Source organism: Heterodontus francisci, chromosome 16, assembly GCF_036365525.1.
Source record: "Heterodontus francisci isolate sHetFra1 chromosome 16, sHetFra1.hap1, whole genome shotgun sequence".
NCBI lineage: Eukaryota > Metazoa > Chordata > Chondrichthyes > Heterodontiformes > Heterodontidae > Heterodontus > Heterodontus francisci.
The window spans coordinates 58762678-58790496 of NC_090386.1; the positions used below are offsets into that span (position 1 = coordinate 58762678).

The 27819-nt window shown below is 43.6% G+C and overlaps 1 protein-coding gene across 1 annotated transcript in view; it reads right to left on the reverse strand.

The window, feature by feature from the left end:
* LOC137378466 (stathmin-3-like) overlaps positions 1-22132 on the reverse strand; it is a 37412-nt gene extending 15280 nt beyond the window's left edge. Inside the window, exon 1 of the mRNA XM_068048796.1 lies at positions 22104-22132. The gene's annotated coding sequence lies outside the window, so the exon portion shown is untranslated. The remainder of the gene's footprint in view (positions 1-22103) is intronic.
* Between the last annotated feature and the right edge of the window lie 5687 nt (positions 22133-27819).

The following is a 27819-nucleotide window of genomic DNA, read 5'->3' on the forward strand; positions in this document are numbered from 1 at the left end:
TTAGTTCATCAAGAACAGCATTAAGGAGAGGTGGGGTGCTCAGAAAGCAGGAATTGGATGAATGAGTCTGTAGCAAATTGGAATTAAGGGCATCAGTTTGACTGAAAGACTCAGACTGTGGTCTCATCCTACTATCAAGCTACTTGTTCCAAGTTGTTTCTTAGTAAAGCTTGGATTCCCATTAATTCAATTATAACTACAATAGTTATAGAGAAGTGGCGCAGTGGTTAGCACCGCGGCCTCGCAGCTCCAGGGACCCGGGTTCGATTCTGGGTACTGCCTGTGCGGAGTTTGCAAGTTCTCCCTGTGTCTGCGGGGGTTTTCGCCGGGTGCTCCGGTTTCCTCCCACATCCAAAGACTTGCAGGTGATAGGTAAATTGGCCGTTGTAAATTGCCCCTAGTGTAGGTAGGTGATAGGGAATATGGCATTACTGTACAGTTAGTATAAATGGGTGGTTGTTGGTCGGTACAGACTTGGTGGGCCGAAGGGCCTGTTTCAGTGCTGTATCTCTAAATAAAAAAAAAGTGTTCCAATTGACCGAAAATGATTCAAACTCTTACGTTAAATGGTTGCTTCACTCAGCTTCAAAACAATGTACTCTTCTAAGTCAGATCATAAATGACTTGGATGAGGAAGTGGAAGGCTGGGTTAGCAAGTTTGCCGATGACACGAAGGTTGCTGGAGTTGATGATAGTGTGGAAGGCTGTCGTAGGTTGCAACGGGACATTGACAGGATGCAGAGCTGGGCTGAGAAGTGGCAGATGGAGTTCAACCTGGAAAAATGTGAAGTGATTCATTTTGGAAGGTCAAATTTGAATGCGGAATACAGGCTTAAAGACAGGATTCTTGGTAGTGTGGAGGAACAGAGGGATCTTGGGGTCCATGTCCATAGATCGCTCAAAGTTGCCACCCAAGTTGATAGGGTTGTTAAGAAGGCGTATGGTGTGTTGGCTTTCATTAACAGGGGGATTGAGTTTAAGAGCCGCGAGGTTATGCTGCAGCTCTATAAGGCCCTGGTTCGACCACACCTGGAATATTGTGTTCAGTTCTGGTCGCCTCATTATAGGAAGGATGTGGAAGCTTTAGAGAGGGTGCAGAGGAGATTTACCAGGATGCTGCCTGGACTGGAGGGCATGTCCTACGAAGAAAGCTTGAGGGAGCTAGGGCTTTTCTCACTGGAGTGAAGAAGGATGAGAGGTGACTTGATAGAGGGGTACAAGATGATGAGAGGCATAGATAGAGTGGATAGCCAGAGACTTTTTCCCAGGGCGGAAAGGGCTATCACCAGGGGGCATAATTTTAAGGTGATTGGAGGAAGGTTTCGGGGAGATGTCAGAGGTAGGTTCTTTACACAGAGAGTGGTGTGTGCGTGGAATGCGCTGCCAGCGGTAGTAGTAGAAGCAGATACATTAGGGGCGATCACTGGCAACTGACTCCCACGTCTTGTGGTCAATGTCACAGGACTTCATGTCGCGTTTGCAGACGTCTTTAAAGTGGAGACATGGACGGCCGGTGGGTCTGATACCAGTGACAAGCTCGCTGTACAACGTGTCCTTGGGGATCCTGCCATCGTCCATGCGGCTCACATGGCCAAGCCATCTCAAGTGCTGCTGGCTCAGTAGGGTGTATATGCTGGGGATGTTGGCTGCCTCGAGGACTTCTGTGTTGGAGATACGGTCCTGCCACCTGATGCCAAACATTCTCCGGATACAGCAAAGATGGAATGTATTGAGATGTCACTCTTGGCTGACATACGTTGTCCAGGCCTCGCTGCCGTAGAGCAAGGTACTGAGGACACAGCCTTGATATACTCGGACTTTTGTGTTCCGTGTCAGTGCGACATTTTCCCACACTCTCTTGGCCAGTCTGGACATAGCAGTAGAAGCCTTTCCCATGCGCTTGTTGATTTCTGCATCGAGAGACAGATTACTGGTGGGATAGTTGAGCCTAGGTAGGTGAACTCTTGAACGACTTCCAGAGCGTGGTCGCCGATATTGATGGATGGAGCATTTCTGACGTCCTGTCCCATGATGTTCGTTTTCTTGAGGCTGATGTTAGGCCAAATTTGTTGCAGGCAGCCGCAATCCTGTCAATGAGTCTCTGCAGACACTCTTCAGTGTGAGATGTTAAAGCAGCATCGTCAGCAAAGAGGAGTTCCCTGATGAGGACTTTCCGTACTTTGGTCTTCGCTCTTAGATGGGCAAAGTTGAACAACCTGCCATCTGATCTTGTGTGGAGGAACAGTTTGGCTTTCGAGCAGAGAGATCCACCATTGACATGCTGCTCTCCCTTCGCCAGCTACAGGAGAAATGCCGCAAACAACAGATGCCCCTCTACATTGCTTTTATTGATCTCACCAAAGCCTTTGACCTCGTCAGCAGACGTGGTCTCTTCAGACTACTAGCAAAGATCCACCAAAGCTACTAAGTATCGTCACCTCATTCCATGACAATATGAAAGGCACAATTCAGCATAGTGGCACCTCATCAGACCCCTTTCCTATCCTGAGTGGCGTGAAACAGGGCTGTGTTCTCGCACTTACACTGTTTGGGATCTTCTTCTCCCTGCTGCTCTCACATGCGTTCAAGTCCTCAGAAGAAGGAATTTTCCTCCACACAAGATCAGATGGGAGGTTGTTCAACTTTGCCCATCTAAGAGCGAAGACCATGTTGAAATACTAACAGAAATAAATATAAAGGAGGCAAAAAGGAGAATCCAGAAAAAAACAGAAATAAAAAGCGGAAAAAAGCAACAGTGAAAATACAAAAACAACAATACAGAAGAGAAAACATTATGGAATGTTCTTCATCCTCAATTTTTTTGAAAACAGCAAACCTTCATCTTGTGTTAGTGGACCCAATCATGTGTGCACACACACAAGAAGACTGATAGTACCCATATTCAAATATTTTGGTGGTATCTCCGAGTATTATTATTTTATCTAAACATTTGAATACACAATTCAGTCATCTGTCCATTTCTAGTTGACTGCATTAAATGTTAGAGGAAATATGTGTTAGTTTATTCCCATTGCTAAAGTTAGAGCTCTTGTAGCTCTACTTCGAATATGTATGACACTTTAAAAGAACCACTATCTGAAGCAGGAGAGTATATAAAATTGGTTGGGAATCAGAAACATTTAATACACTGGAGGCCTTTGGATGTCATAAGTTGCAAGATTGAAGCTGAATAACTTATGCCTGACTCCAAGAGGCCATCATAGTCTTGAACATATATTTTAAATTTTTTATATATCCATAGTTTTATTTTTATCTCAATTCTTTGGTTGGTGTTTGTAGCTTCTAACTGCAGACAGCATAGAAACATTTTTCAAATAGAAAATAAAACATGATCGTGACAACAGGTAGGAAGAGAGTGTTTTAAGGAAAAATAACATTCTGTTAATAGCTATCTCCGGCACACATTATAATAGTTCCAAGAGTAGTTAGGAAACACCAAAAAAAAAATACTAACTTTATACTAGGGAAAGAAAGGGATCCAATGGGGGTATATTTTCCCCAGTGTTGGCTAAAGAACCAAATGGAGAAATAAATCAGCATCATCAGGAATCAATAGGAAATTCAGACGTGCATTTATGCAGTGTCTTTCACAACCTCAGGACAGCGAAAAGCATTTTAGTCAATGTATTTTACAATATTATTAACCACAGTATTAACTTAAAAAAATCAACATCTAATTATCATTAGTGCACTGCCAAAATTTTACCCTAAAATTATTCTAACATAATTACCTGGAGATGTGTGGCTGCTGAAGCATTAATATATCTACTGCCCACTGGGAATGCACTATTTTCTATTGCAGCCAATAACAACCCCTTTGTGGCAATCAAAAGCCAACATAAAACAAAAGTGGCGCCGTTATGTCTGTGGTGATCTCTCAACAGATGTGTTGGTCGCACTAATGGTTTAGTGCAGTGGTTTTTCACTCTTCTGTATGAGAGGGGCAACAAATATTGACATCTCCCTGAGGAATGCTAAACATGCATTAACATGTTCCTGAAGAACCCCCTCCAGATTTCTGAAAGTTAGTGTCATCTTACCCTTTGCAATCATTGAAATAAATGATTTTCATTAGTATACAGGAAGAGATAATGTGCGAGTAAGAAAACACATACAGATCATGAACCTTGGGATTGCCCTGCTTTCCCCTCAAGTAACCCTTAGGGTCCTGAGACATCAGTTTCATGTTTGGGCCTCATTATCATTTTCTCAGTGAGCTGTGGGCACCAAATGGTCACCCTGCTGCTGCTCGCCAGTTTTCAAGGGAGGAAAATTTGCTGGCTACTGCAAACAGCCAGCTAACAGGTAAGACCTGTTGGGGAAAGGGAAGCGAATGCCAGGGGATGAGAACAGGTCAGCAGCAGACTAGAAAATTTGGGGGGGGTGGTGGTGGGCCTGGAGATACACTGCTGCTCCTTCTGACTCCACAAAAGTCTTTTTATAAAATCCCAAATACTTAACATTTTGGAAAGGTCTCCAGTGGTCCCTTCAATGACCATCAGTTAGGCCTCTTAACACCTGCGGAAATGAGACTGCTATACGCCGTGCACCTTCCATCCACTTCTCCTTGAAGGTTGCAATCTGTCCTACACCAGGTGTAGGAGCTTGATTTGCATATTTAAACAGTCACTCGGCGGCACAGTGGCGCAGTGGTTAGCACCACAGCCTCACAGCTCCAGCGACCCGGGTTCAATTCTGGGTACTGCCTGTGTGGAGTTTGCAAGTTCTCCCTGTGTCTGCGTGGGTTTCCTCCGGGTGCCCCGGTTTCCTCCCACAGCCAAAAAGACTTGCAGGTTGATAGGTAAATTGGCCATTATAAATTGTCACTAGTATAGGTAGGTGGTAGGGAAATATAGGGACAGATGAGGATGTGATAGGAATATGGGACTAGTGTAGGATTAGTATAAATGGGTGGTTAATGGTCGGCACAGACTCGGTGGGCCGAAGGGCCTGTTTCAGTGCTGTATCTCTAAATCTAAATAAATCATCTGTTTTGGACAGGAGTACTGGGCACCTTTTGAAAGGCCTGCCTGAAAGTTCGGTCAGGCAGGCAAATAGATGCACAAGATCCCCACTAGATTTTCAATTGCTGGTCACCCGTTTATCAGGTGAGTAACAAGAGACCGGCAGTTGAAAGTCTCCTCTAATACCTCCTCAAATATCCAATGATAAACTGTCACAGTATTCACACAATAGCATTTATTTTTATATTTATTTTCTTGCCAAACATTCAGTGGGATGATATAACATAATCATTACATTTTATCTCGGTACAGGTGTGATATCATTATGACTGAAACAACATGTGATTGTTCTCACTCTACTCCCTCTTTAATATCAAATAATAAAGCTGTATTGTAGAAACATCGAAAAATTTACAGCACAGAAGGAAGCCATTTGGCCCATCGTGTCTGTGCCAGCTGAAAAACAGTTATCCAGCCTAATCCCACCTTCCAGCTCTTGGGCCATAGCTCTGTGTAAAGTGGTGCTAAGTTGTCATTACTGTGCAGTTTAATTGTTATAAAAAGTAAGGAAAGATCCAACGTCATTTGAAGAGGCCTAAACATAACAGTTTTGAGCCACTAGTAATTTTTAGCCATCGAGAGGTTCAGCCTCGACTGCAAATATTTTTTATAAGTGGATATATGGTTAAAATAAAATGGTGCCTTTTATAATCAATTCTTAATGACATATCACTAACTAATCAGTATAAAACCTTTCAGGATGTTCTGTACTGGCAAGATAATTTTCAATATGATCTTCGTTTCCTGTTTCCATTCCTTCCTATCTCAGTCATTGGTATCTCTCAGCTAAAAGGGTAGAAATGTGCTTCTTCATAATTCCGTATGCTCTCTCCGTTAATTATCAGAGACACCCTTATTCTGGACCAAGTTGGACAGAATTTCACCACTTATGGTGGAACATCCTCTTAACTCATGGCTCAGAGCTGTTAAAATTCATCTCGATTTAGTAGGTCATAGTGTTCAGCCAATTGTTTGGAGAGCTTCATGCAGGTATTAGCAAATATACTACCATCATAAATACTAAGTGTTGAAAATTTGTTTGCACTTGGAATGATTAAATAATGACACAATTATATATCTTGATTTTGTCCGTTTTTTTTGACCTAGCTGCAATACAGTCAGTATTCACTCACATATGACAGACCAATACAAACCTTTATACTGCAAGGACATCATAGAATCAAGGAGCTATTTGTCCTATCATGCCTGTTCCAGCTTTTTGTAAGAACTTTTCAATTAGTCCCACTCCCCTACAAATGTTTCCTTTACAAGTATTTATCGAATGCACTTTTTGAAAGCTATGACTATTGAATCTACTTCCACCACACTTTCAGGCAGTGCATTCCAGATCATAACATATGGTACTGTTTACTGGCTTTGTTCAAAGTCCGAAGCTGGTATTGATCCCATATAGTGTGAAGTGAAAGCACTGAATAGGCACAATTGCAGCTATCATTGTACTCAATTATATGGCATGGAACCATAATCCCAGTAATCAACTCCTAGAATTCTCTTAAAACTTTGAGTAAGATGGATCCAGCGCTGCACTGTTAGTTGGTGCACATGGTAACCTATAGGGTTGGTTTGATGTTGATTCCAATCCCACAATTCTCCAGACAGTAAAAGCCTGAACTGAGCTCAGACGTCTGGTGTTGCATCATGTGGAGGTAAAGAGTCACCCGGAGGATGGGAGGGATAGGATCACTAAACTCATTCCTGAGGGATACAAGGATCAAACAATAAGAAGGCTTAGAAAATTAGTTCCTGAAGCAGGAAAGGATGGGAAATCAGGAGAAAAAGTAAATTTGGGCTGCTCTTATATGCTCTTTACAGAGCCAGTTCAGAAGTAGCATAGGTAAAACTACAGGAATAGGTTTCTCCACTGGCTTTCTCGGTGGAGGTGAACCTCAGACATGGGGAGAAAATATATGTAGCAATACCATACAGCACCTTAAAGTTAGATGACTTTGAATGACATTTAGTAAGATGTGCACAATCTTTTTAAGAACAGAATACAGCACCAAAGATTAGAGATTAATAATTCAGTGAGATTTAAAGGGCATTTGTAATCAAGCAGTTAAAATTGCCGGCGGGACTCAACTGCCGATATCCCACACCAATCTTGGAGGCTCTGATCTTAACCTGCTGTTCTGATCAGTTAGAGGGATAGCCAGCTGAAACTTACGGTGTCCTTCTTTAAATATGCTATTGTAACAGTGGGCCTGTGCGTGGAAGCAGGTATAGGTTTCTTGCTAGTTTCACTTAGCGAGAAGAGAATTTGGGGCCAGAAGAGATCCAATGTTCACTTTTTTAACTCACATTTTGGGGCCAGGATTGTCCCTGCAGGCCACACAAGGAAATTTTAGACCTCTCCTGCCCTGGGTTCTCCACCCCCTCATCCACTTACCTGGGATTCCTGCTGTTTGACTTTGCACTTCTACCAGTCAGGCCAGTTGCCACTTCTTACTCTTTGGGTGCGAAATTGGTTGGCATGCATTTGAGGCGTGGGATTTTAAATTAAGCCACCTTCTTCAGGTGTTATCCATCCATAGTTAAAATATGGGCTTTAATAGGATATGAAAGAAATACAGTAAATACATTTCGTGCTGCTGGTTCAATCATAAATATGGCCCTAGACCTAAACTTAATTGAAAGCCTTGAGAAATCTACCAATGTACATACTGTTAAAATAATTGAAATTGTATTAATATTGCATAGGAGATATGTTCCTATTTCTGCTACTGAGCATCTACTAATACTGTTAATTCTTTGTTTGTTAACAAATATACTAGAAGGCAAAAGATTATGACAACACTGCTAATTTTAAATCTTGATATTGAAGGTCTTCTCCTGATGGCGTACATGAGGTAGTGCAAGGCTACAGGCGACACAGGATAGTGGAAACGTGCATAGCAAACACTTAAAGACAATTGATTTTTTTTTAAATTGATTGTGCATTGTGACTGTAAATCGCATGCCATTTAGGAACTATGCTTTGACTTCTATAATAATGGAGAGGGGGGTTATATCACTGGGCCACATTCATTCTGTTAAAATAAAAAGAGAACCACTAAATTCTGGAAATCATGCAATTCAGGAAATGCTGTAAATGTACAGGCAAGAACTCTTTCAAATGCTGACTAATATTGTGCATTTTGTACTAATTATTTTATACTCTGAAACTATTTTGACAAAGTAGTAACTTTTTTCCCTATATGAGTGAAATTCAACAGAACCATAGGGCTGAATTTTACTGGCCCCTCGACGCCACTGGTTGCGGCACAGGGCCAGTAAAATTCAATGGGGAGAGACCTGCCTTGGCCGCTGACTTCAAGAAGGGCCCTTCACATATTACTGGTGGCAGGGGGACCTCGGTGTGCCCCCCATCCCTGCCGGTCGGTGGCAGCAACCCAATTACCATGTTAAAAACGGTACCTCTGCAGATTATGCAGCCCACCGCCTCTTGATGCACATTTCCAGATTTTACATTGAACGGGCGGCTGTCACATGCTGTCCCGTTCATGAACACAAAAGCCGACGGGTCATCAGAGGCAGAAATTTTCATCAGTGAAGGTAAGTCCAGATATTCAGGGGTCCCACTCTGCATACAGGCAGTTGGGGGGGGGGATTTCAGGGGTCTCAACTCTGCACACTGGAAGGGAGGAGGGGGGGGATATCCAGGGGTCTCACTCTGCATACCAGAAGGGAGGGGGGGGGAATATTCAGGGACTCACTCTGCATACTGGAACAGAGGAAGGAGGGGGGAATTACAGGGGTCTCAAATCTGCATACTGAAAGGGAAGGGGGAGGGGGGGATATTCAGGGGTCTCACTCTGCTGACTTGTAGGGCGCCACTGCGATTCTGCCCTCCGCAATGGTTGGCAGCTCTGTGCCATTGATTGTCTCTGTCAGTGAAGGAGCAATGGTGCTCGAGTCACCCTGTATGTGGGGAGAGTGCCAGAGAGGGTAGTGTGAAGCTTATATGTCTTGTAGGCCAATCAATGCAGTTTGTACAATCTTTATGGTGGTCATGTGGTGCCACTCTTAGTGGGAGCTAAGACGGTCAATGCCATGCCATGCCACGTGGCTGCTGCATGAAAGCACCTGATATACCACTCAACATCAATCTCTGCTCTGTCAGGAACTTTTGAAGAATTGAAGGAACCAAGTTGAATTGCAACTTGAAGATGGGGATGGTTCACCCTATATTCATTGATGCACTCTTTGAGAGGATACATATGCGCTGCAGGCAAAACCAATAGGCAGTTGCAGGCCACGTAGAGACCCCTGATTGTGAGCAGCAGCCCCCAAGGAGAGCTCACCACTGCAGATCTCCGCGCATCTACAGGTCCCGCATGACATACCTGCAGACGTCAGAGCGCCAGTGTCAGAGGTGACTGCGTATGTCGAGAGAGGCAGTGACACATCTCTGTGCCTGGCTGAATGATGACCTGCAGCCCAGGGCTTCGGGGGATATCCTATTCCTGTGGCCCTCAAAGCGACAGCGGCTCTCAATTTTTATGCCTTACTTTGTGGGGTCACAAGTCAGCAGTGCACTGCTGCATCAGGGAGGTCACCGATGTCCTGTGTCAGAGGGCTGGTGACTATATCCGCTTCACAACAGACCCTGAAAGCCAAGCCCAGATGGCCACTGGTTTTGGCTCCATTGCAAGATTTCCACAGGTGCAAGGGGTCATAGATTGCACCCATGTGGCCATCAAGGCTCCTGCCAGGTGACCAGCTGAATAGGTAAACCGTAAGTGCTTCCACTCAATGTGCAGCTCGTATGTGATTACCGGATACAATTCATACAAATTTGTGCCCGCTTTCCAGGCAGCTGACATGATGACTTCATCCTGCACCAGTCCCAGCTGGCAGTGCTGCACACTGAACTGGCTCAGATGGAGGGGTGGCTTCTTGGAGACAAGAGCTATCCCTTGCAGACATCCACCATTACTGGCAGCAGAATACTGAGCCATTGTCCATATTACTGCATCCGTGGAGACGCACATGAGTGATACTGGCATGGCAATGATGTTATTCCATACATTGGCTGTTCTGAAAGGCCAATGATGTAATGGGAGGAGCCACGATCAGTACATGCTGGCACACTTCATTCACACAGTAAAAGCAATGCATATGTTACTGAAGACGATTTTGTTTTCGGCCTTTCTACATTTTTGTGTCACCCATGCTGACCCATTTGTGTCACAATACATTTGGAAATGCATTCTCCTACACGATGCCACTTCTGCGCTAGCAGCCTGACTGTAGGAAGGTTGCTAATATGATTGCCCTTTGGCTGTGGATGACTTTGGCTGTTGTACCCTGTGCACACAAGGCCTAGAGGGCCCCGGCTGTCTGGGAGGGTGATCGGTCATCCCCTTTCGACGTTGGACCCTTTGACCTGAAAGTTAACTCTGCTTCTCTCTACAGATGCTGCCGAACCTGCTCAGTTTCTCCAGTACTTTCTGCTTTGCTGCCAGATTGACAGCAGCCCCATTCTTCAACAGTGAGGTAAGTATTCTTTGACAGCTGGCAGGAAGTAGGTGCTAGGACCCTTTAAATAGGGCCCCTGCACCTGCTGCACAGCTGTCAAAATGTTCCTCCCTTCACCGGATGTCCTGCCTCTCTCCATGTAATATGGGGGGTGGTGGCATGTTGCAGTGATGCTAATGAGCTCCCGTGCAGGATATATCGCGGAAGCTTGGCAGCGGTCGCTGTATGCGGGCATGCCGCCGAGTTCAAAGCGTGCTGCCGTGGATTCAGTAAAATTCAGACCATAGAATTATAGAAATTTACAGCACAGAAGGAGACCATTCGACCTGTGTGTCTGTGCTGTCCGGAAAAGATTTACCCAGTCTAATCCCACTTTCCAGCTCTTGGTCAGTAGGCCTGTAGTTTAAGGCACTTCCAGTGCATATCCAAGTTTTTTTAAATGCAATGATGGTTTCTGCCTCAACCACCTTTCATTGCATTGAGTTCCAGAGCCCTGTCACCTTCTGGGTGAAAACATTTCTCCTCAATTCCCCTCTAATCCTTCTACCAATTACTTTTAATCTATTTCCCTGGTTATTGCCCTCTTTGCTAAAGGAAAAAGATCCTTCCTATCCATTCTATCTAGGCCTCTCATAATTCTATAGATCGCAACTTAATCTCTCCTCTGCCTGTTTCAAAGAAAACAACCCCAGCCGATCCAATTCTTGCCTCATAGCTAACATATTCCTGTCCTGGCAACATTCTTATAAATCTCCTCTGTACCCTCTCTAGTGCAATCAATACCTGCTGAAAATTACCCTTTACTTCCTGCAACTGAGCCAATTTTGGATTTAACTTGCCACTTTCCCTTGCATCCCACGGGCCTTGAATTTTCTGACCAGTCTACCATTTGGAATCTTGTCAAATTTTGCTAAAATCCAGGTAAACAACATCAAACACGTTACCCTCATCAAATCTTCCACATTACCTCCTCAAAAAATTCAATCAAGTTAATCAGACATGACCTTCCCTTAAAAAATCCATTCTGACTATCCATGATTAATCCATGCTTCTCTAAATGATGATTAATACTGTCCTTCAGAACTTGTTCCAACAATTTGTCCACTATTAGTGTGACTGGCCTGTTAACTACTCAGTCTACCCCTTTCTCCCTTTTTGAACAGTGGTACAATGTTAGCAGTCCTCCAGCACCATGCCTGCAGCCATAGAGGATTAGAAAATTATGGTCAGAGCCTCTGCTATTTCCTCCTTTAATAGACTCGGATACATCTCATCTGATCTATCTACATTCAAAGATAATAAACCCCTTGTTATTTCCCCTTTCACTATGTTTAGCTCATCCAATATTTCATACTCCTCCTCCTTAACTGCAAGATCTGCATCAACCCCCCTCTTTTGTGAAGACAGACAAAGTATTCAGTAAGAACCATGCCCATGTCTTTCAGCTCCAGACTCAGGTGACCTTTTTGGTCTCTAATAGGCCCTAATCTTTCCTTAGTTATCCAGTTGCTCTTTATGTATTTATAAAACATCTTTTGGGTTTTCCTTGCTTTTGCTTGCCAGTAGTTTTTCACATCCTCTCTTTGCTTTCCTAATTTCCCTTTTAATTTCTAGGCTTCTGGCCTTATCCGAAGTCTTGGTTTCTGACATAAGCTTCCCTTTTATGCCTTATCCTACCCTGTATTCTCCTTGACATCCGGGGGCTCTAGAATTTGGAGTCTCACCTTTTCATTTGTGGGAACATATTCGCTCTGAACCCTAAACCAGCTCCTCCTTGAATGCCTCCCACTGCTCTGACACTAATTTACCTTCAAGTAGCAGTCCACCTTTGCTAAGTCACATCTCAATTTAGTAAAATTGGCCTTTCCCCAGTTGCAGATTTTTACTCCTCATTTATTTCTGTCATTTTCCATTGCTACGCTAAATCTAACTGAATTATGATCACTACCACCAAAATAGTCTCCCAATGATACACATGCCCAGCTTCATTCCACAACAACAACAACTTATATTTATCCCGCACCTTTAATGTAATAAAATGTCCCAAGGCGCTTCACAGGAGTGTTATAAAACAAAGTATGGCATCGAGCCACAAAAGAAGATATTAGGTCAGATGACCCAAAGCTTGGTCAAAGAGCTAGGTTTTAAGGAGCCTCTTAAAGGAGGAAAGTGAGGTGGAGAGGCGGAAAGATGTAATGAGTATATTCCAAAGCTTGGGGCCAAGGCAACTGAAGACACGGACAGCAATGGTGGAGCGATTAAAATCAGGGATGCACAAAAGGCCAAAATTAGAGGTGCGCAGATACCTTGGAGGGTTGTGGGGCTGGAGGAGATTACAGAGATAGGGAGGGGCAAGTTCATGGGGGGATTGGAAAACAATGATGAGAATCTTAAAATCAAGATGTTGTTTGATCAGGAGCCAATGTAGGTCAACAAGTACAGAGATGGACTGCAGAGTTCTGGATGACCTCATGCTTCCAGAGAGTAGAATGTGGGAGACCAGCCAGGGGTGCATTGGAATAGTCAAGTCTAAAGGTAATGAAGGCATGAATGAGGGTTTCAGCTGCAGATGTGCTGAGACGGGCAAAGTCAGGCAATGTTATGGAGGTGGAAATAGGTGGTCTCAGTGATGGAATGAATATGAGGTCAGAAGCTCATCTTGGGGTCAAATTTGACACCAAGGTTGTGAACGAACTGGCTTAATCTTAGACTGTTGCCAGGGAGAGGAACCCTGGAACTAAGTCCAGAACTGCCCCTTCAGTATAGCACTATAATTGGTGAATGAATTTCAACATAACAAGTGTGAGGTATTACATGTTGGTTAAAAAAAGTAAGGAGGTCGCATATTACTTGCAAAATAAGAAACTAAATACAGTAGATGAGCTAAAGGATCTGGGAGTACAATTACACATTTCACTAAAAGTTGAGATGCAGGTTAGTTATGCCATAACAAAAGCAAACCAAGCACTTTAGTATATTTCTAGAGGAATGGCATTGAAAAGTAGAGAAGTTATGCTAAACTTGTATCGGACTTTAGTTAGAACTGTGTACAGTTCTGGTTGCCATATTATAAAAAGGATATAGAGGCACTGGAGAGGGTACAAGAAAGCTTTACAAGAATTTGATAATTTCTGAAAATAGAGACATGTCTGGTTGGCAAATGGTAGAGGTGCAGCCATGGAGAAAGCACCAGTTTACAGTGGCTGACAGTTAACTGACAAAATTTGTTTGAAATTTAAACTAGGCAGCTTCACTCTGGTCAAGGCATTGCCTTGATGAATGAACCAGCGAATGGCTGTCACTTATTTTGTTCAGCTGAAACAGGCACAATGTTTGTACATATTATTTCTGTCTGCAAAGAACAGGGCCCTGTGTATTAATATATGTGGCTTCCAGTACGTGCAAATGCACCACACTACAAGCCCTGCTGACAATCTTAAATTGGTTGTCAGCGTAATTCTTAGCACACTGAGGATTATTTAGCAAATGTAGTCCAATCGTGGAATCACATCTATGTTGCACACTGTGTTTTGAGTTTTGAAAGCACGAGCTGGGTATGGCCAGTACCTTGTGAACAGCGGAAGGGACATGTTGTTTTATATGACCTTCCAGTCTTTGGGACATATGGCCTATATACCTAGCCTCACACTGGCATTGAAATTCATACATCACATTACTCATTTGTGTGATAGGCAGTATGTCTTTTTAGCTTGACAGCAGCATCCTGTTAGTGGCGAACATCACACGTGTTACTACTGCAGAGTAGCAGCGTAAAACAGCTAGCTTCACCTGTTGCTCAAATTTTTGGGATACATTACCCTTCCAGGGTAATTTGAGGTAGACTGGGCACTTTTCAGGGCCTAAAATCACGGCCTTAGGCCTGTTCATATGTTTGCGCGATATACAGAAAGAAATTATCTGATCAGGTTAGCCATTGTCATGCAGGATGTCTTTGATTCACCGTATTTCAGCATCAAGCTTGCATGGTGAGCAAATGGCTTGAGTCCTATTTACGAGGTTGACGATAAAGCCAATCTTACAGCGCGTGGAACTGTAAGAATCCCAATGCATGTATTGACCAGCGAGGGTAGTTTTGCGGTATTCTGTGGTAGAGAACACCTTAGCAGATTTCTCAACTAGTACGTCAAGGAAATGGAACTCATTTGACTGCTCCATTTCAAAGGTGAATTTGAGCACAGGATGGAGCCCATTAAGATGTGTAAGGAAATTATTGCATGCAGCTGTGGATTCAAATATAGCAAATGTATCATCTACATATTGGAAATATGCAAGAGGTAGGAAGTTAGGTGTCATTCCATCAAAGACACATTTCTCACGGAACCCAACAAAGATATTTGCGAGAGCTGGGCCTGGAGGAGATCCCTTGGTGTCATTAAAACTGACCTCAACTGCATGACTTGCCGAGCTCATAAGTTCAATGAATAGTGATTTACGCAATGGTGGCGGGTCTAGATCACCATGATATAGTACTGCAGTGCAAATATCTATGGATTTCTTAAGTGGTACATTGGTGAATAAGCTAGCAATGTCAAGTGAGCACATGGACACAGCATTGATATTGATACGTAAGTCCTGTATGGCCTTCGCAAATGTGATGGAATCCTTCACCGTTGTATGTGGAGAACTTGCTCAAAACTGGTTGTAACAATTCGCCCAAACATTTGGCCAATTCATGTTGTGCAGAACTGGTCATAGATAACATAGGGTGTAGAGAGACATCACTCTTGTATGTCTTGGGCAGCCCATACATATGCAGATGCAGCAAGCCGTGAGGATGAACCCTGTCATATATTTCACCAGGCAGCTCATTGCTTTTATACAAGACCAGCAAGCATTTCTTTAACTTACCTTCGAGCAAGTCTTCCGTCCATGTTGAGCAGCAGGTCCAATGGATACGAATTTGGACGTGTCATTAAGAACGGTGTGCATTTTGTTGATACAGTCACGCTTGTTAAGGATGACTATTCCCATCCCTTTGTCAGGTTTACTGATGTGTATGTCCGAGTTGGTCTTAAGCCCTCGCAACGCTGTCAGACATGGCATGTGGAAATCAGACATGTTGTTTGGAATCCCACAATATGCGTGCGTTAGATCAGGTAGGCTTGCTTTCAAGGATTCAATGTCTTCAGTGGGCGCTGGTTTGCGGAAATTTGGAAGCAAAGGAGTTCGAATTTTGAGCAACAAGTGAAGCTAGCTGTGTCACGCTGCTACTATGCAGTAGCAACACGTGTGGTGTTTGTCACTAACAAGATGCTGCCGTCAAGCTGAAAAGATGTCCTGCCTATCACACAAATGACTAAAGTGATATATGAATTTCAATGCCAGTGTGATGCTAGGTATATAGGCCATACGTCCCAAAGACTGGCAGATCATATCAAATAACATGTCCCTTCCGCTGCTCGCAACGGGCAAGGTATGGGCGATACCCAACCAGCCCATGCTTGCAAAACTCAAAACATAGTGTCCAGCAATAGATGTGATTCTGCGGTTGGACCATATTTGCTAAATAATCCTCAGTGTGTTAAGAATTATGCTGACAACCAATTTAAGATTGTCAGTAGGGCTCGTAGTGTGGAGCATTTGCGCATACTGGAAGCTACGTATATTAGTACACAGGGCCCTGTTCTTTGCAGACAGAAAGAATATGTACAAACATTGTGCCTTTTTCAGCTAAATAAAATAGGTGATAGCCATTCGCTGGTTCATTCCTCAGGGCAATGCCTTGACCAATCAGAGTCACGCTGCCTAGTTTAAATTTCAAACACTATTTGGCAGTTAACTGTCAGTCACAGTAAACTGGTGCATTCTCCATGGCTGCGCCTCTACCAATCAGAGTTCACTTGCCAACCAATCAGCACTCTCTTCTCATACAGTATAAAGTTGTCGTTTTCCCTTATATTGGCATTCTTGCGGATTGTTCTGATGAGTGCAAGATGAAAATTCAACAATGTGTCTCTATTTTCAGCAAAACTCAAATTCTTTACAAGAATATTATAGAACTATCAACAGTAATACCTATAAGGAAAGGATAAATAGCTTGGGTCTCTTCTGAAAGGGAAGGCCAAGAGATGATCGACTAGAGGGCTTTAATGTTATGAAAGGTTTTGATAGAATGACATAAAGAAAGTGTTTCTACTTGTGGGAAGAGCAAAACTACAGGCCATCAATATAAAATAGTCACCAAGAAATCAAATTGAGAATTCAGAAGAATCTTCTTTGCCGAGAAATTGGTGAGAGTATGAAAGTTGCTACCAGAGGGATTGGTTGAAGTGTATAGTATAGATGCATTTAAGGGGAAGCTAGATAAGATCCGAAGTTCGAAACCACTCAGTCAACGCAGAGTGTGTGGTCTCTAACTGGAGTTCGGAATGCACAGACAGTGTGAGTTTAACAAGCAGGAGCAGCGTGTCGAGAGGTGCAGTGCCAGGCAGTATTCAGTCAGAGAAGGCGAGTAGCTGGGACATGGGCCAGATCGATTGCAGGGCAAGGGAGAACCAAGAACCGTCGTGGAAATCGGGCCAAGTAAGGTCACAAAAACGATAGGCGAAATTAAGAGTTGAAGAAGGCTGAAAAAGTCTTTGGTGCTATTATTCATTTTGTGGAGCATTGTGTGTTCCCGCCATGACCAAGCTTTGTGGGTGAAGCCTCAGAAACGTACGCGCAAGCAGCAACTGCACCACTCTTCCCAAGTGCTGCAGCAGCAGTAGATCGTATTGTGGTGAACAGAGGAACTACAAGCAACTGAAACACTACAGTGTGTTTAAAGCATTTACAGTATTTGAATCCTGATCAGTAAAACAGCAGTATTCCGTTAAACAACAGAGAGGAAGAAAGACCTGGAGAATATTGCAAAAATTTCCACAAAACTCCCAAGCTTAAATTGGAAGGTGGTTGACCTACTGTCTGAGTTTAAACTACTTAAGCAACGCATAGAGATAGGGTTCGTCAACTTGGGCATTTCTGAACCATACAAACAGGCCATAAAGATTTGTTCAGCCATTGGAAATGAAGGTTAAAATAGGCTCAACACATCCGTGCTCGCAGAAGAAGACTAAACAGATTCCAAGAAGATTTGGACAACTTTGGAAGACCAGTTAAGGGTCAAAATGAATTTGCGTATCCATCGCCTGGAGTTTATGTCATTCCATTCACAGCCTAAGGAATCCATCAATCATTTTATCAGTCAATGCAGAGAAAAGTATTACTACTGTGATTTTTCAGACACAGAGCTGGCAGAATCGCCGAATTAGTGATTGCATCTACTCCAATAGATGCATTTCAAAAAGATCTGCTGCACAAACCCAAAGACTGCAGCATTGATGAGCTACTCAAAGACAGATGAACGTCTGAGACAATTATTGCAGGCCAACAGAGCTTGCAGGTCTTGTGCGCTGCCCCAACTGTCGACACATTGACTAGGTTAGCTAAACCCAGGAAGACATGTACAAGGTGTGGACTTCTCCATGCACCAAAGAGTTGCCCAGCGTTTCATGATTTCTACAAGGCATGTGGCACAAAGGGTAATGGCAATGCAGAAGAGCAAAGGCCAAAGGAGCTATGAGAAGTTGTGCAAAGGCTCAAGCAGACTGTAAACAGACAATACCTTCAAGCAGCAACAAAGATCGTACCAGATCCAATAGCCAAATCATACACGAGATGGCGGACAAAACAGACAACGATTATGATGATCAAGACACTGCAAGATGCGTTGAGCATACATTCCACACTGTCCATGTTGCAGAACACATAGATGCCATTGCACTGTCAGAAGTATTTGCTCCGATTCAGACCATCTGTCCTCAGAAAATCGATAAACATTCACAATTGGCAAATATAGACAAGGGGCAAGTGCCGACATACTGCTTTCTGAGAGTTCTGCAAGCAATGTAACCACAGAAGTGGAAGGCCATGGCGATGTCCATTACCGTGAAGATGTCAACATATAATGGGTTGGCAATTCTATGTTTAGGATCCATCGTGCTAGAGTGTAAATACAACCAGTCACCTTGGACGTCACAGATGTTCTACATAGTAGAAAGCAAAGGCTCAGCAATTGCAGGTCTGCCAGCATGTCGAGATCTCACATTAGTAACTATACATGGGATCAGCCAGGTGCCGGAAGGCAGTTCAGCATCAGAATATACACCCATCACTTCGCCTAGTGACCTGACATCGCAATATCCCGAGTGCTTCGATAGGATCGGCAGTTTTCGGGAGATGCAACGATACACTTGAGAGAGGATGCTGTACCATCAATTGATCCACCATGCAAGTGCGAAATCCACATGTTAGCCAAGTTGAAGGTTGAGTTGGATAAAATGGAAATGGATGGGATCATTTGGAAGGTACAAGAGCATATGGATTGGTGCAGCTCAATTACATATGTCGTCAAGAAGGATGTATCGCTCCAAGTCTGCCTGGATCTGAGACGTTTGAACAAAGCGCTGAAGTGTTGTCCACATAAAAATTCAGGGGAGCAAAGTTCTTTTCAAAACTTGATGCAGAAAAATAGGTATTGGTCAGTACATGTGCCAGAGAAATCCCAGGAACTCACTACGTTTCGTACCGCATTTGGTCATTATTGCCTCCCATGGCTTCCTTTTGGGCTATCCGTTAGTAAAAATCTTTTTCAAGTACATATGGGTCGTATCACCTGTACAGTATCAGGATGCATATACATTGCAGATTACATAGCTGTCGTGGGAAGGATAAAACAGGAGCATGTTTGAAATTTACATCTGCTAATGCAAATTGCACGTAGAGAAGCACTGGTGTTGAAAAGTCAGAAATGCAACATTAACATACAGCAATGTTCTGAGCCAGGCAAAGTGGAGGATATCCATGTGATGCCACCACCCCAAGATAAGGAGGATCTTTGACATTTAGGTCTTTCAACCTTTTGTCCCCTTACATTCCTAATTTTGCACAAAAAGCATCATCTCTATGGGAACTGTTGAAAAAGGAGGTGTCTTTCCTGTGGCACGAAGACCACCAACATCTCTTTGAAGCACTAAAGAAGTCATTGTCAAAAGCATCATTATTGCAACTGTACAATCGCAGAGAAGTGACCACTCTAGAAGTGACTGCACCTCAAAAAGGCTTAGGAGCATGCTTATAACAGAAGGATAAAGCCATTGCATTTGCTTCAAAAACCCTATCTGCAGTGCAGTCCAATGACTTGAACATTGAGAGGGAAACATTAGCCTTGGTGTTTGGAATTATTTGTTTTCACACCTTCCGATTTGGGAAGAGATTTGTGGTGGACCACAAACAGCTCCAGATGATTTAGGGGAAACCATTGACTAGCATATTGCTGAGGCTGCAACGTCTCCTAGTAAAGATACAGGGTTACTACTGCCAGTTTCAGTATAAACCCCGGTAACTTGATAGTTACATTGAAACGCTCAGCAGACTATCCAATCTAGCGAAGACCACAGATGTAAACATAGATCTACAGGTCGACCTGCTCGACATTTAACTTGAAGTTGTTCTACAAGTTGACCTGATGGATTTCGCACAACAGAAGTGTCAGCAACTACAGGTGGAGACAGCGAAAGATTCAACATTGCAGAAACTCTGGAAAACGATTATTGAGGAAAGGCCAGACTCCATTCAGGATATCCACAAGCACGTGAGACAGTTTTGGATTTATCAGGATCAGCTAGGCATATCCCAGGGACTCATCTTCAATGGAAAGCAGGTTGAATCATTGTTACGTGACATACTACAGCAACTTCATCAGTCACACAAGGGCATAGATCGTTTGAGGAAGCGAGCAAGAGAGACAGTCTATAGGCCAGGTATGAACCATGACATTGATGTCACAGTTAAGTGCAAGGCATGTCAAGAAAATATGCCAAATCAGCACAAGGAACTGCTTTTACCACACAAAGTTTCTACTCATCCTTGGGCCAAGATTGCTTCTAGCCTCTTCCACATCAATGGGTATGATTTCTTAGTTGTCACTGATTATTTTTCCAAGTATCCTATCCGTCAATTGCACGATATGTCAAGCACAATGTAGCACACACACTAAGTGCTATTTTCAGTTTATTTGGGGCACCCAGGGAGGTAATCTCAGATATTGGGATTCAATTTGCTGGAAAGCCATTCAGGGACATGTGTGAGAAGTGGGTAATAGACCACACTACTCCATCTTCGCACTACCCCAAATCTAATGACATGGCCGAAAGAATGGTTTGTATGGTGAGCTCTTTAATTCTGAAGTGCAGACAGACTAAACAAGATCTACACATTATAATGCTACACCTTAGGGCAACACCGCTTAAGTGCAACCATCCATCACCAGCAGAACTCATGTTTGGCAGACCAGTGCGAACAAATCCACCAAGTCTTCATCAATCTTCCCTTCCAGAAGCCAAAGAAGAAGTTTTTTAAAAACAGGAAAGGATGAAAGATGTGCATGACAGGAATGCAGGCAAAGAGTTGCCAAGTTTAAAGATAGGTCAACAGGTTCAAATTCAGCATCCCATAGAAGGTACATGGCAACCAGCTGAAGTGACAAGGATCTGTCTGGAGCTGAGGTCACGTGAGGTTATCACACTCAATGGTGCCACAGTGAGATGGAACAGAGGGAAAATCAGGGAATTACCTAATCCTCAACCACTGTGTAACTACATTGCATCCAGGACAAGATCCAAGGCAAAATCCAAAGCAACATCCAAGTGTGACATTCCCACAGACCACTGTGAGAAGACTCAACAATCTCAAGCTAACATTACAGTCACTAAGTTGGGGCATGTAAGTAGACCGCCACTGCACTTCAAGGACTTATAAGTTTATGAGTTTCTTAACTCGTAACTCTGAAATAAGCATTTCCATGTGTTGCAAATAATTATGGGTATTTGTAAAGGGGAGCTGTTTATTTGTTGTGGTACACCTTTAAATGGGTGTGGTTATATTTTTTGTACACATTACCAAAGGGGAAATTATGCAATCTATCATATGACTCAGACTCTCTCTCAGTCTGCTGTGAGGAAGCAACCAGATCAGACATGCATACAAGTTCTCCTACTTTGTAATGCTGCTACCAACTCTTCACCTCCTTAATAAATGAACCTGCATATTTGTGTATTAACCAATCCTTGATATGTATTTGTTAGTAAGTGCAAGGAGAAGAAAACACAACTTAACTTTCCAAGATGAATCACAAGAAATGTAAAAATTTGAAATGATTCAACAACAGAATGACTGCTAAAAGATAATAAAAACCAGGAGAACAGCAGGAATCAATTTGTCTGATTTCTTGCCATCTCCATTTTCAATCTGAATTGAGCTAGTGATTCTGGGAACAAATCGCCACTATATTTTTGCCATCTTTCTCTCCTTATCTCACCATCTAATCTGAGTATGTTGGCTCTTACTGGATAAGGTTCCATACTCACCAGTTACCTACAATTAACCCCCACCCCCGCCCCACCCGAAATGTGTGTGAAGACAATGAGTGTTTGTGTTAGAAGGCAATTCAATCTGGGGCGGGGGGGAGTGCATGACAGATAAGCCTTATCCTAGTCTTACCTAATGTTCACACATGCATGCTTTCCAGAGGATCAACGAATAGCAATTAGGAGCAGGCATCCTAGAGGATTTTCTCTTTTCTAACCAAGAGGTGCTGAGACTAATCATGGCACCAGCCACTGGAGATCATCTAGCCGACTACTGTCTGATCTGTATAGCTAGTATACACTCCCATTATGATAAGGGAGCTTGGTATTCTCATTGGAACTAATTAATAATCTCACTTCTCCAATTCACACATCATTTTCTTTAGAAGTATCTAATCATATCAGAACCTTTAAAACATACAATTCCTCTTTAATAGTTCCTATTTTACTCTTTAATTTATATTTTGTAACACCATAAATGTGTACTGACACCATTGGCATTTTGCACAGTATTCACACATCTTGTTGATCTTCTAACATACTTATAACAAATACAGGGTTACATTTGAATACTGATAATTAATATGGTGCCATGGACAAAAGAAACTACCATGCTGACCAAGTTTTAAGTTTGATTGATTTTCACTCCAGATAGCTCTTGCTAGTGGCTAAAAGTGTCACTAATGAATTTTGCTTTCCACTGGTGAAACCAACTGGAGCTGAAGTGTCATAATGGTGATGGCAGTGCACCTAATTAACTGAATAATTTGAAAAGGTGCACATTTTTTTTTATTCATTTGTGAGATGTGGGCGTCACTGACTAGGCCAGCATTTATTGCCCATCATTAATTCCCCTTGAATTAAGTGGCTTGCCAGGCCATTTCAGAGGGCATTTAAGAGTCAACTACATTGCTGGGTCTGGAGTCACATGTAGGCCAGACCAGGTAAGGATGGCAGATTTCCTTCCCTAATGGACATTAGTGAACCAGATAGGTTTTTACAACAATCGACAATGGTTTCATGGTCATCATCAGACTAGCTTTAATTCCCGATTTATTAATTGAATTCAAATTTCACCATCTGCTGTGGTGCCCCAGAGCATTAGCCTGGGTTCTGGAATACTAGTCCAGTTACATTACCACTACACCACCTTCTCTCCCATACAGTATTTAAATTGCCTGTGTCACGCACACCAAAGGTGCAAGGATACAACAATCATGGACTAACTCTGAAGAGTTATAAAAAACGGACTGTGTCTTTAAAAAATGAACTTTCATTTTAAAAAGTGAACAATGGTCTAAAATGGCTACCGAAGAAAAGCGGATTGGCCTTTTGTGTATTCAAACTGTCTGACAAAGTCAAAGGACAAATTCTCCAAGCTAAGAGCTGTCAATTGAACTCATCCTACATCTATCCTAAAACATTCCAGAATTGAAAATCTTTCTCTGAAACAAAGGAAGTGTGAAATAGCCACATCCTGGGCTATTGTGCGATCACCATAGGGAAGATACCAGAGCATCTCTTAACAGGAGGTGAGAGATAAGTGCTTTACCTTTAAAAAAGACAGCCAGAGAGAGAGAGAAAGAAGCAACATCCTAACAGTTTGTGTTCCAGGCACGCAAGAAAGCATATGCCCTGCTGCAGAAGCCTACATCTACGTTATACAGCAGTGAGAGCTAGAAGTAACCCACCATCTTCAACGGAACCTTCAATCAGGAGAGAAATCTACAATCACCTCAGGCCTGCATCCATCGAGAACTTGATTTCCAAACAAATTCAACAGGTTTGTTGTAACCATCCCCACCACCTTCCTTTTCCCCTTCTCTATCTGCCTCTTGTGTGTGTGGATGTGTGTGTGTGTGCGAGCGAATGTGTGAGTGGATGCGGTTGCGACAATTTTGGGATAAGGCATATTGACCAAAAGAAAATTGACTTTCTGTTTTAAAACCAACAAGAAAACCTGTCGCTGTTTGTTTATTTGAAAAATAAAACACCAAGGTGCTAAACTCTAATGCAAATACATTTGCTGCAGTCAGGTGGGGAGTTGAACAGTGGGAATCACCTATGTCACACCACATGGTGATAACATCTGTATCAAACTAGATGCCTTATGAATTGTAATAATTAACTACATCTTCCTGTTTTTTTCTGTTTCCCCTAAAAGATAGGAGATAGTGGTGTAGTGGTATTGTCACTGGGCTAATGACCCAGGGTATTTCTCTGGGTCGCTCTGAAGAAAGGTCACTGACCTGAAATGTTAACTCTGCTTCACTCTCCACAAATGCTGCCAGACCTGCCGAGTAATTCCAGCCTTTCTTGTTTTTATTTCAGATTTCCAGCAACCGCAGTATTTTGTTTTTATTTCTCTGGGGACATGGGTTTGAATCCCACCACAGCAGAAGGTGGAATTTGAATTCAATTAATAAATCTGGAATTAAAAGCTAGTCTAATGATGACCATGAAACCATTGTCGATTGTTGTTAAAACAAATCTGGTTCACTAATGTCCTTTAGGGAAGGAAATCTGCTATCCTTACCCGATCTGGCCTACATGTGACTCCAGACCCACAGCAAAGTGGTTGACTCTTAAATGCCCTCTGAAATGGCCTAGCAAGCCACTCAGTTGTATCAAACTGGTACGAAGTCAATGAAACCGGACGGATCAATCTAGGCACCGGACACAACAATGGCAAACCCAGCCCTGTCAACCCAGCAAAGTCCTCCATACTAACATCTAGGGGCTTGTGCCAAAGTTGGGAGAGCTGTCCCACAGACTAGTCAAGCAACAGCTTGATGTAGTCAGACTCACAGAATCATATGTTACAAACAATGTCCCAGACACTGCCATCACCATCCCCGGGTATGTCCTATCCCACCAGCAGGACAGACCCAGCAGAGGTGGCAGCACAGTGGTATACAGTCGGGAGGGAGTTGCCCTGGGAGTCCTCAACATCGACTCCGTACCCCATGAAGTCCCATGGCATCAGGTCAAACATAGGCAAGGAAACCTCCTGCTGATTACCACCTACCGCCCTCCCTCAGCTGATGAGTCAGTACTCCTCCATGTTATCACCACTTGGAGGAAGCACTGAGAGTGGCAAGGGTGCAGAAAGTACTCTGGGTGGGGGACTTCAATGCTCATCACCAAGAGTGGCTCGGTAGCACCACTACTGGCCGAGTCCTAAAGGACATAGCTGCTAGACTGGGTACGCAGCAGGTGGTGAGGGAACCTCATCCTCACCAATCTGCCTGCTGCAGATGCATCTGTCCATGACAGTATTGGTAGGAGTGACCATCGCACAGTCCTTGTGGAGACTAAGTCCTGCCTTCACATTGAGGATACCCTCCATCATGTTGTGTGGCACTACCACAGTGCTAAATGGGATAGATTTCGAACAGATCTAGCAATGCAAAACTGGGCATCCATGAGGCACTGTGGGCCATCAGCAGCAGTGGAATTGTACTCAACCACAATCTGTAACCTCATGGCCCGGCATAGTCACCCCTCTACCATTACCATCAAGCCAGGAGACCAACTCTGCCAATGAAGAGTGCAGGAAGGCATGCCAGGAGCAGCACCAGGCATATCTCAAAATGAGGTGTCAACCTGGTGAAGCTACAACACAGGACTACTTGCATGCCAAACTGCATAAGCAGCATACAATAGACAGAGCTAAGTGATCCCATAACCAACGGATCAGATCTAAGCTCTGCAATCCAGCCACTTCCAGCCGTGAATGGTGGTGGACAATTAAACAACTAACTGGAGGAGGTGGCTCCATCCTCAATGATGGGGGAGCCCAGCACATCAGTGCGAAAGATAAGGCTGAAGCATTTGCAACAATCTTCAGCCAGAAGTGCCGCATTGATGATCCATCTCAGCTTTCTCCTGAAGTTCAGACTTCAGCCAATTTGATTCACTCCGTGTGATATCAAGAAACGACTGAAGGCATTGGATACTGCAAAGGCTTGGGCCCTGCCAATATTCCGGCAATAGTACTGAAGACCTGTGCTCGAGAACTTGCCGTGCCCCGAGCCAAGCTGTTCCAGTACTGCTACAATACTGGCATCTACCTGGCAATGTGGAAAATTGCCCAGGTATGTCCTGAACACAAAAAGCAGGACAAATCCAAACCAGCCAATTACCGCTCCATCAGTCTACTCTCAATCATCAGTAAAGTGATGGAAGGAGTCATCAACAGTGCTATCAAGCGGCACTTGCTTAGCAATAACCTGCTCAATGATGTTCAGTTTGAGTTCTGCCAGGGCCACTCAGCTCCTGACCTCCTTACAGCCTTGGTTCAAACATGGAAAAAAGAGCTGAACCCAAGAGGTGAGGTGAGAGTGACTGCCCTTGACAACAAGGCAACATTTGACCGAGTCTGGCATCAAGGAGCCCGAGCAAAACTGAGGTCAATGGGAATCAGATGGAAAACTCTTTGCTGGTTGGAGTCATACCTAGCGCAAAGGAAGATGGTTGTGGTTGTTGGAGGTCAATCATCTCAGCTCCAGGACATCACTACAGGAGTTCCTCAGGGTAGTGTCCTAGGCACAACCATCTTCTGCTGTTTTATTAATGACCATCCTTCAATCACAAGGTCAGAAGTGGGGATGTTCGCTGATGATTGCATAATGTTCAGCACCATTCGCGACTCATCAGATACTGAAGCAGTCCCTGTAGAAATGCAGCAAGACCAGAACAATATCCAGGCTTGGGTTGATAAGTGGCACAAGTACCAGGCAATGACCATCTCCAACAAGAGAGAATCTAACCATCTCCCCTTGACATTCAATGGCATTACAATTGCTGATTCCCCCACTATCAACATCCTGGGGGTTACCATTGACCAGAAACTGAACTGGAGTAGCCATATAAATACTGTGGCTACAAGAGCAGGTCAGAGGCAAGGAATCCTGCAGCGAGTAACTCACCTCCTGACTCCCCAAAGCCTGTCCACCAACTACAAGGCACAGTCAGGAGTGAGATGGAATACTCTCCACTTGCCTGGATGGTGCAGCTCCAACAACACTCATGAAGCTCGACACCATCCAGGACAAAGCAGCCCACTTGATTGGCACCCCATCCACGAACATTCACTCCCTCCACCACCATCGCACAGTGGCAGCAGTGTGTACCATCTACAAGATGCACTGTTACAATGCACCAAGGCTCCTGAGACAGCACCTTTTTAGAATTTAGAATTTAGAACATTACAGCGCAGTACAGGCCCTTCGGCCCTCGATGTTGCGCCGACCTGTGAAACCATCTGACCTACACTATTCCATTTTCATCCATGTGTCTATCCAATGTCCACTTAAATGCCCTTAAAGTTGGCGAATCTACTACTGCTGCAGGCAGGGCGTTCCACGCCCTTACTACTCTCTGAGTAAAGAAACTACCTCTCACATCTGTCCGATATCTATCACCCCTCAACTTGAAGCTATGTCCCCTCGTGTTTGCCATCACCATCCGAGGAAAAAGACGCTCACTATCCACCCTATCTAACCCTCTGATTATCTTATATGTCTCTATTAAGTCACCTCTCCTCCTCCTTCTCTCCAACGAAAACAACCTCAAGTCCCTCAGCCTTTCCTCGTAAGACCTTCCCTCCATACCAGGCAACATCCTAGTAAATCTCCTCTGCACCCTTTCCATAGCTTCCACATCCTTCCTATAATGCGGTGACCAGAACTGCACGCAATACTCCAGGTGCGGTCTCACCAGAGTTTTGTACAGCTGCAGCATGACCTCGTGGCTCCGAAACTCGACCCCCCTACTAATAAAAGCTAACACACCATATGCCTTCTTAACAGCCCTATTAACCTGGTTAGCAACCTTCAGGGATTTAT